Source organism: Bubalus bubalis, chromosome 22, assembly GCF_019923935.1.
Source record: "Bubalus bubalis isolate 160015118507 breed Murrah chromosome 22, NDDB_SH_1, whole genome shotgun sequence".
NCBI classification, from domain to species: domain Eukaryota; kingdom Metazoa; phylum Chordata; class Mammalia; order Artiodactyla; family Bovidae; genus Bubalus; species Bubalus bubalis.
Genome location: NC_059178.1, coordinates 19,327,942 through 19,337,551, shown reverse-complemented (window position 1 = coordinate 19,337,551; position 9,610 = coordinate 19,327,942).

Genomic DNA, 9,610 nt, shown 5'->3' with positions numbered 1-9,610 from the left:
ACCGGACTCTTCATGATGCAATTAGGTAGACATCAGTCACCCCAAAGTATTCTCACTGAGAAAGAAAAGGAAAAATATGAAATCTGGCCAAGCCTAGAACTACAAGCCTAAGGAAATACGGGGACCAAACAAAACTGTTATGTGACACAGCAGAAAGTGAGCAGTGAACCCAGGGTGTGGTAAGTGTACAGAGCAGATGGCCCACTGTCTTTATTCCACGAACAAGTAGCATCACAGCAGAAGGGAGGAGGATCTGTCTTTGCAAATCAGACAGGAAACAAGGCAGCCAAAGCAGATCATGGCCTGGGTTGGGTCGTGAGTGGGACAAACTAGCTTAAAAAAATGTTTTTTTTTTTGAGATTTGGGGACTTCCCTGGAGGTCCAGTGGTTAGGACTCCACGCTTCTACTTCAGGAGGCATAGGTTTGATCCCTCATCAGGGAATTAAGATCCCACATTCCACCCGCACTGAATAGCAAAAAAAAAAAAAAAAAAAAGTAATAAAAGATTGGGAAATTTGGATTTGGAATGGATGTCAGGTGATTGTTATTGTTCAGTAGCTAAGTTGTATCCAACTCTTTGCAACCCCATGAACTACAGCACACCAGGCTCCTCTTTCCTTCACTATCTCCCAGCGTTTGCTCAAATTCATGTCCGTTGAGTCAGTGATGCTATCTCACCATCTCATCTCATTTATCCATTAGGCTCTATGAACTAAATGAGTAGGTAGCAGATTCAAAACCCACAGACAGAGCTCATGGGAAAACAGTCTGACAAGCTGTCCCCATTCACCCCTAGATGTAAGGGGAGTGAGGATGAACCACAGAGTGCTGCAGCCTAGGTGACATCAGTGTGTGTGCAGGTAGAAGCAGGAGCACTGAGGAACCTGATGGTCCTGAAGACAGGGAACCAGCATCAGTTTCCCCAGAAAGTGCAGAGAGAACAGCAGCTGAACACAGGAAGGGTTTTTCCTCCTCTAGGCCTGAGGGGCTGGAGCAATGCTTCTTCCAGGACAAGACCCCACATGGAGGGGGACCCCCTCGGGGAATGAGCACTTGCAGGACTTGAAGAAGAGACAGACAGAAAGGAAGACATGCCGATAACACTGGGCACAAGGGACTTGCAGAAGGCAAGCCCTCACACGTTAGCCCGCCGATGACAGCGACAGAAGGCATTGTGACAGCTGACATCAGTTCAGGAATGAGCATCAGGAAAGAAGTGAGGTCAAAGGTCAGCAAAGTTATCAGAAAAACAAAGAACAAGAAGTAGAATAACATTCTTGCAGACAATGAAAGCATACCACAGGGGTATGCTCACAAAACAGACCAAAGCTGTCACCTACTATGTCAGAACAAACTAAAGACATTTAGAGAGTGAGAGACAATGTGAATCAAAATTAGGAAGAAATAGAAATAAAAGAAAAAATAAAGTCTAAAGGAATGAGAGGAACTAAACATAACCAACAACACCTTAGGAGAAATGGAAACTGAAAAGAAGAAAATCATTAAAAAAAATTTTTTTAATGAAGAAAGGCAAATAAGTTTGAGAGAGAACAAATACTGGGGACAGCCAAAAGCACCCAGCAGATAACAGGAGTCCCGGAAGATAAAAGTGACATGAGATAACAGTTCTAAAACCTGCAATTCAAGGAAACAAATGTTCCTGAAATATGAACTCTACATACTTGAAATATAAGGAAGGGAAACACGGCATAACAGAGAATGTCAATTCAGAGTGCACACCACCAAGACATATTCTAGTAAAACTGCTGAGTTTTAAATAAAAATGAAAAGGAAGTATCTTTGGGCATCCAGGCAAAACAGCAAGTGACTTATGAAGGAATAGGATTTAGTTTATTGGGCTTCCCTGGTGGCTCAGATGGTTAAAAAATCTGCCAGCAATGCAGCAGAGCCGGGTTCAATCCCTAGGTGGGAAAGACACAACTGAGGGACTAACACTTTCACTTTCAGACTCTGTAAGCTTTATGCCAGCAGAGAATATGTACACGTACTTAAGATTTTGTGAGGAAAGAAAATATGAGCCTAGGACTCATGCAGCAAAAGTGAATTTCAAATATAAAGATCATAGACAACTGTTATCAACATGCAGGAATTCAGAGAATTTAGTTTCCGTGATTTCTTCCAAAAAACAAGCTTCAGACCATCAGAATGACAAGGGAGAGATATTGCTATAAAAATAGGAGGTGAACATCAAAGTCACAGTGTCATTTGAATTAAGACCATTTTCAGGTTAAAAGAGAGAGAGAGTGGTATGTAATGGTATATGCTCTGACAAAATAGATGTATACAGCTCTTTATTGATAGAGGAAGAATGGAGAGCAAAAACGCAGAAACAAATTCCTGCTTTCAATAGCATATTGGTAGCAATGTTATTGGGAGAAGGCAATGGCACCCCACTCCAGTACTCTTGCCTGGAAAATCCCATGGGCGGAGGAGCCTGGTAGGCTGCAGTCCATGAGGTCGCTAAGAGTCGGACACGACTGAAGTGACTTAGCAGCAGCAGTGTTATTGATAGTGTTATTCTAACACTGTTGCTTGTATAAGAGGGGATGATGCAGATTATAACTATAGGATATTGAGGGTTTCCCTGGTGGCTCAGTTGATAAAGAATCTGCCTGCAATTCAGGAGACCCGGGTTCCATCCCTGGGTTGGGAAGATACCCTGGCAACCCACTCCATTATTCTTGCCTGGAGAATTCCGTGGACAGAGGAGCCTCGTGGGCTACGGTCCATGGGGTGTCAAAGAGTCCGATGCGACTGAGCAACTACCACTTTCACTTTCATTGTAATTCTATTAGGCCCTGATGAAAAATGAGTGTGATTGGTTCTTTAATGTTTTCTTTAGAGATCCAGGGAAACTTTTTCTCTTCTCTCTTAACCTTTCTATAATTTATAGCAATTTGGTAGATTATACTTTTATAAACAGACACAAACAATCCAGAAGCAGACCCAGAGCTTCTAGGCTTGGTTCACTGCATTTCCAGGTCATATTAGACAATTTTCTAAAATCTCTGTAGGTAGAAATTGCCGGTGTCATCATTGTGGAAACACTGCCATGACAGCTGGAGAAGAGCAAGGTTTCGAATTCTCTCAGCCAGAGCAGCTGGATGGACTGAGAAGGGCAACCACTTGGGAACAAGCAGAAACAGCAGTGGACCCAGCATCTACAGGGGGTCATGCCCTGGCCGAATCCCTCTGTGAGGAACAGGGAGCTAACTGGTCCATGGCGCAGAGGCTGGCCAAGGCCTGGCATGGGGAGCAGGGAAGGCCGAGCAGTGAAGGCAGTGTCCACACTGCCACTAGGGGTGCTCCCAGGGCAGGGTAGGGGCAGGGATCTAGGTGCCAGCAGGCAGGTCAGGAGCTCAGCATTTCTGCAGACTGGACAGTGGTCAGGGGAACAGTTGATAAATACAGGTCCCAGCCCGCACTTGTGCTGTCTCTCTAGGGAGCAGAGGCCCCACCAGACTGGGCAGTGACAGGTGTTCCCAGCCCAGCATTGGAACCACAAGAGGCCTGAGTCCCTTGGCAGGTGTCCTTCTTCAGAGTGTATCACCACCCTCTGCCACCTGTGAAGGTGGGATGTTTGTCAACAGAAGGACACTCACATAGCTCTCTCACTCACGCCTTTCTTCTGGGTGCACGGCAGATTCTCCAGAAATGTTTTTTGTTAATTAGAAAGGAGAGGGAAAGACTGACAGACAGACAGGGAGGAGGAGGGGTGGGAGGAGGGGGATGGGGAGAGAAAACAGTAGACTAGTTAAAGCAAGGAAGAATGGAAAGAAATGAAAGAGAGACAGCTGAAAAAAAGAGAGGGAGGGAGGAACATCATTCTGATGGGAACACACACACCATACACAAACCACATACACCACGCATACACAATGCACACACCATACATACCGCACACACCACACACACACATCTCACACACCGCACACACCGCACACACTGCACACACCTCACATACCACATTACGATCACCCTAAATAAATCAGCTATTTTCCAGCTACACTTACTATCTTAGCCCTTCCTGAAACATCATCCTTTAGGGTAACCAAAGATAATGGTTGGGATAACTCTGCATATTTGGGGTTAGAATTATTTGTATCTCTAGGCTCAACTCAGAGAAGGCAATGGCACCCCACTCCAGTACTCTTGCCTGGAGAATCCCAGGGACAGGGTAGCCTGGTGGGCTGCCGTCTATGGGGTCGCACAGAGTCGGACATGACTGAAGCGACGTAGCAGCAGCAACTTAGCAGAAGCAGGCTCAACTAGAGATTGCCACTAGTGCACAGTTGGTAAAGAATCTGCCTGCAGTGCAGGAGACCTGGGTTTGATCCCCAGGTTGGAAAGATCCCCTACAGAAGGAAATGGCAACCCACTCCATTACTCTTACCTGGAGAATTCCATGGACAGAGGAGTAGGGTAGGCTGCAGTCCATGGAATTGAAAAGAGTCGGACATGACTGTGCTACTAAATTGCACTTTCACTAGGCTCAACTATTCTTTGCTTTTCTCTGGAACATATTCTAAAAGACAGTGGGGTTCAAGACCAGTAATAGTCCATTAGAAGCAGTAAGGCGATCAGGTCATACACTTACTAGTTGGGAGCCCATTACTTCACGACTGAAAGGAAAGACTCAGCGTCTCCAGCAGATGGCGCACGCTGCCCTCTGCCAAGATGGGACCTCACCCTGGGTTCCGTTAGTGTCAAAACATGTTCTCTCTTCTTGGGATGGTGGAGACAATGGACCCTAACCAGGTAAGAGGTTGGGTTAGGAAAGAAATTGGTCAGCAGGACCCCAGGGGACACCAAGTAGAGAAGACAAAACCTGGAGGCTTTTACACTTATTTCTCATGTTAAACTGTTAAAAACATGTACTGACCGCACCAATAATCTGTTCCATTCACATCATTTGGGGGTCTGAAAAAGTTAAGAATTCTTCCAGAATAGAGCTTTAAATTAAGGCCCAAAGAACAACAAAGTACTAGGAGTTAGCACATCTCAAAATATTTTTTCCTGGCAGGATAATTGGTGCAGGGCTCATAGTGAAGAGAGGTTTCCTGTAACAGACAAACCAGTTCTGAAGGAAACCTCAGGGCAGGTGACACTAACTGGGGGTTACTGGGACCAGTCAGTGTTCCTGCTGCTTCACTGCCTATTGCATCCTGAGCTCTGAGCTGTGTGTTGTCTACAAGTAAGCAGACAGCAGAATGGAAAGATTGACATCTCTGCACAAGAGGCAGGGAACATGACATGTATTCTTTGGAATCATCCTCAAATCTGAGCTGGAAAGTAGAGCTTTGTTAATCCACTTCTTAGACATCTGTCCTCACAAGTTTCCAGAGACAGTTTGGGAGTTCATGACTGTGACTAATTTCCAGTGAACAGCTAAGCTGTCGGCACCTGCAGCCTCTGTCCCCTCCCATCCACTGATGTGGCTAACTCTCTGCAGCTGCTTTTACTGTCAGCTCGCCCCTAAAACTTCACTTTCTAAAGATATTTTAAAATGTAAAAGTAATACGTTAACCACAAGACGTTTGAAAATACTGAAAAGTTGTAGAGGAGAATTACCCAAGATTGAGTAGATACTGGCTCAAGTCCAGGACACCTGGGGTCTAGGACCCCCCATCCCTGGGCTGGGGGCTTAACTCTGGGATTAACTCCGGACTTAACTCTGGGATGAAGAAAGGAGTCCAGCCCATATTATATGGGACTAGTTTCAGTTATGTTTGTACAGTTGTGGTAGCCAGTTGTCAAGTCACATGCTGTTTTATGCTGTTTCAACTGCTGTTAGCTTGTTTGATGGCATCAGGGCACCTGACTTGCTGGGTTTTGAAGTCTGATTCATCAGGTGGAAAAGAACAGGGACGTGTGCAGGGGTTTTCCACCCTGACTTTTATAAACATGCCTCGTGGAAGTTTTTGAAAGAATCAGGTGCTACATTCATCATTACAGCCTGAACTATCTACAGTAACTTAGTCAAGTTTAGAAATGCTGTTGTTTGGAAGAACTTCCTCTGTCTAATTTATGCACAAGTTGAGGGTTGATTACAGAACAGTCATTGGACTTGCTGACATTATTAGGCCATTGGATAGATTAACAAGACTCACAAAGTGAACATAACGCTCGAAGAGGACTTCCCAGGAGGTCCAGGGGTTAGGACTCCATGCTTCCACTGCAGGAGGCATTGGCACGGGTTCATGGTTGCAGACTAAGATCCTGCATGCCACATGCCACCCCCAAAAAAGCTTGAAGAACATTTGGATTTGAGTTTTATATATATATATATATATATATATATATATATATATATATAGGCTGTGCCACACAGCTTGCAGGATCTCAATACCCCAACCAGGAATTGAACTGGACCAGAGCTCTAACTCCTAGGTGACAGGAGAACTCCCTGAATTTTATGATTTTAGTTCATTAGGCACCGATACAAAACACCAGCTTCTTTTCTTTTCTGAGCATAACACCCCCTCCCTACCACACATGCAGCGGACAGGCCTCTGGCCACAGTTGAGACAAGCAGAGAAGATGGAACTACTCACGCCCCAGAAAAGGCACAGGCTCCCGCTTCCTGATAATTGCATGATTGATTTTTTCTGATTAAGACAATTTGGGGAACATTTATGTAATAGTTGTGTTTTCCAATGGGTGTTTTCTTTCCTGCTGAAAAGGCATTTTGAGAGTGAGAGCATTCCCTGTTCAGTTCTTGGAAAAGCTAATTGCATTCTGGGGATTCTCAGCAACTTGTTTTTCTCCTCTCAGCAGGCACAGATGCAGCGCACCCTCCCTGGACCCTCAGATCCCTCCCATCCTGGTTAAGAAAAGACACATGACAGGGCCCTGGGGACGAGCCCTTTTCCGTGATTTCCAGACTTCTCAATCCCACACACCAACAACTGCTTAAAAAAAAAAATTTTGTTTTGGTGACCTACATAGATTTGTCAATTTGTTCATTCATGTGGCCAAGTGAGAAGGAAAAACAGAATAAAACCTGCCATCTTCCCCCAGAATCATTTTATTACAGAAACAATATTTTATCACTCAAATGCAGAAAGGACATTACTTTAGCTAAGGACAGTGTTTTGCATGAAATACACTTAGCTGAGTGGACGTCTCCTGGGCGTGGCCATGTTATTGTTGTGTGGGGTGGGCGTCTCTGTGGGGAGACTGGTTCCTGGCTGGGAATTTCAGCCGGAGATCGGGCTGCATGGCCAGCCCTGACTCGCTCACACCCGCTTCCTGCTGGAGAACTGTGCTCACCCGACACAGCTTTACCACCTACTGCCCATCACCCACACCTGCTCCCTGTGCGGTCCAGTCCTTTGCCTGGCCTCCTGGCCCGAATGGGTGGAAGTAGCAGCCCCATTCTCCTTAAAGGATCCGTACCCCTTGACAAGCATGCCTTTCAAATTATTACTAAGTCAGCATATTTTAGCCTCCACAGCTGTAGCTGAGACAGTCTTGAGCCCAAAGACATCACTGAGTCCTTCTCTAGGGAGCAGACAAGAGAAGGTCTTGCCTTTCCTGGAAATTTAGTAGGGCTGGGCTGTTTCTATCATCTTTCCCAAAGGAATGTGAAAAAAAGACTTACCCTATACAGAAACACCTCCTTCTTTCAGACCACCAGCATTTTCCGTGTGTTAATCATCTCATGCAGAGAGGGAAGCTTTTAGACACCCAGAGAATCAAGCTTCCTGAAGAGCTGTCCACTGCACTGGATGGCTAAAAGGAAGTTATGCTGGTCTTCTATAGACAAGGGAAGTCTTTTTATTTTTAATTTAAGTCCAATATCTGTTACCTTCCTTTGAAGGCTTTCAATTTGTATATGGATGTTTTGTAAGGCCTCTCAGGATGAGAATATCAGTGCTATAATTGGGCAAACACTTAAGAGTCATTCATTCAACAAATGGTCTTCAAGCACCTACTATGTGCCAACCACAGCGCTGGCTTTGGAGATTCAATAATTACAAGTCATTCTTTTCCTCAAGGGCTTAGGAACTTTAATTGAGGGAACAGACATATCAACATAAAGAGAAGTCCTCAGGGACTTTCCTGGTTCCCTGGGCAGATTCAGAGCAGCATGAGGGAGGGGGTAGCACCAGTTCCGCCTGAGCCATGGGGAGCAGCTTTCCAGGGGAGTAGGGGACCCCAATGATGAGTGTAGGCATCCTTGGGGAAGGTGGATAGGGAGGCTGTGCTAGACACTGAGCTGCTGTCAGAGCCACCTTCTCTGCTCTGCAGCTTTACGTGGGGCTAAGGCTCTGCAGTGGAGAAGGCGATGGCACCCCACTCCAGTACTCTTGCCTGGAAAATCCCATGGATGGAGGAGCCTGGTGGGCTGCAGTCCATGGGGCCGCTAAGAGTCGGACACGACTGAGCGACTTCACTTTCACTTTTCACTTTCATGCCCTGGAGAAGGAAATGGCAACCCACTCCAGTGTTCTTGCCTGGAGAATCCCAAGGACGGGGGAGCCTGGTGGGCTGCCATCTATGGGGTCGCACAGAGTCGGACACGACTGAAGCGACTTAGCAGCAGTAACAGCAGCAGCAAGGCTCTGCAGGCCCCTTTGCCAGCTGGCTCCATTAGGCTCCACCCACAGGAGAGGCCCGGAGGAACTGGGCGGCTGGAGGCAGGAGCAGGGCCCACTCGCCTGCTGGTCTTGACAGCACTGCACCCTGAACCAGCCTGCCTGTACCTGGCAGAGGCAGTAGCGCCCACAGCAGCGCAGCCTTGCCTCCAGGCCCCTCTTGGCCATGAATCCTGGCACCCCTCCTGGCTGACATGTTCTGGCAACCCCAACCCTGAGGGTGGCAGCTGCTGCCTGCACTTACTATCTCTGTGGCTTTGGTTTTCTGTTTTTGCCTTTTTATCTGCTTATTCAATTTCTTATATTCAATTCTCTCTGTTGAAACACTCAGGGTGGTTTCTATTGTCCTGACTGACCCTGACTGATGTTTTGCTGGAAGTGATGATCCCAGGAAGCAGACTTGTGAGTCAAGTCACAGGACTGATGCGGGCATGTCGGGCCTTGAGTGCAGTGCAGGGCTCCCTGATGCTGAGAAGTGGTCCTTGGTGACCATGGCATTTAGTGGCATCACTGTCAGGCAGATAATCACCCCTGCTTCCTTGTGATGAAGTGTCAATAAGCCTGTCTCAAGGACCAAGTGGCTGTGGCCCTTGACCATTAGGGCAGCAACGAATATTCCCAGGTGGGCAGTGGGGGCCCTACAGCTGAGTTTGAGAAGTCAACATGCAAGGACCCAGAGTCCTCAGCAAACTAAACCAACTATCTTCCTCCTGGTTTGAATATGTGTGAGAAAGCCCATTCCAAAATGCCCTTAATCACATGTTTAAGTAAATAACTTTTGGAACACACTAAAAACTGAACAAGATACCCTAGGAGGACTGCCAGAGCACAGCTAGACACTAACCTGTGCTGTGATGTGCTTAGTCGTTCAGTCGTATCTGACTCTTTGGGACCCCGTGGGCTGTAGCCCACCAGGCTCCTCTGTCCATGGGGTTTCTCCAGGCAAGAATACTGGAGTGGGTTGCCATGCCTTCCTCCAGGGGATCTT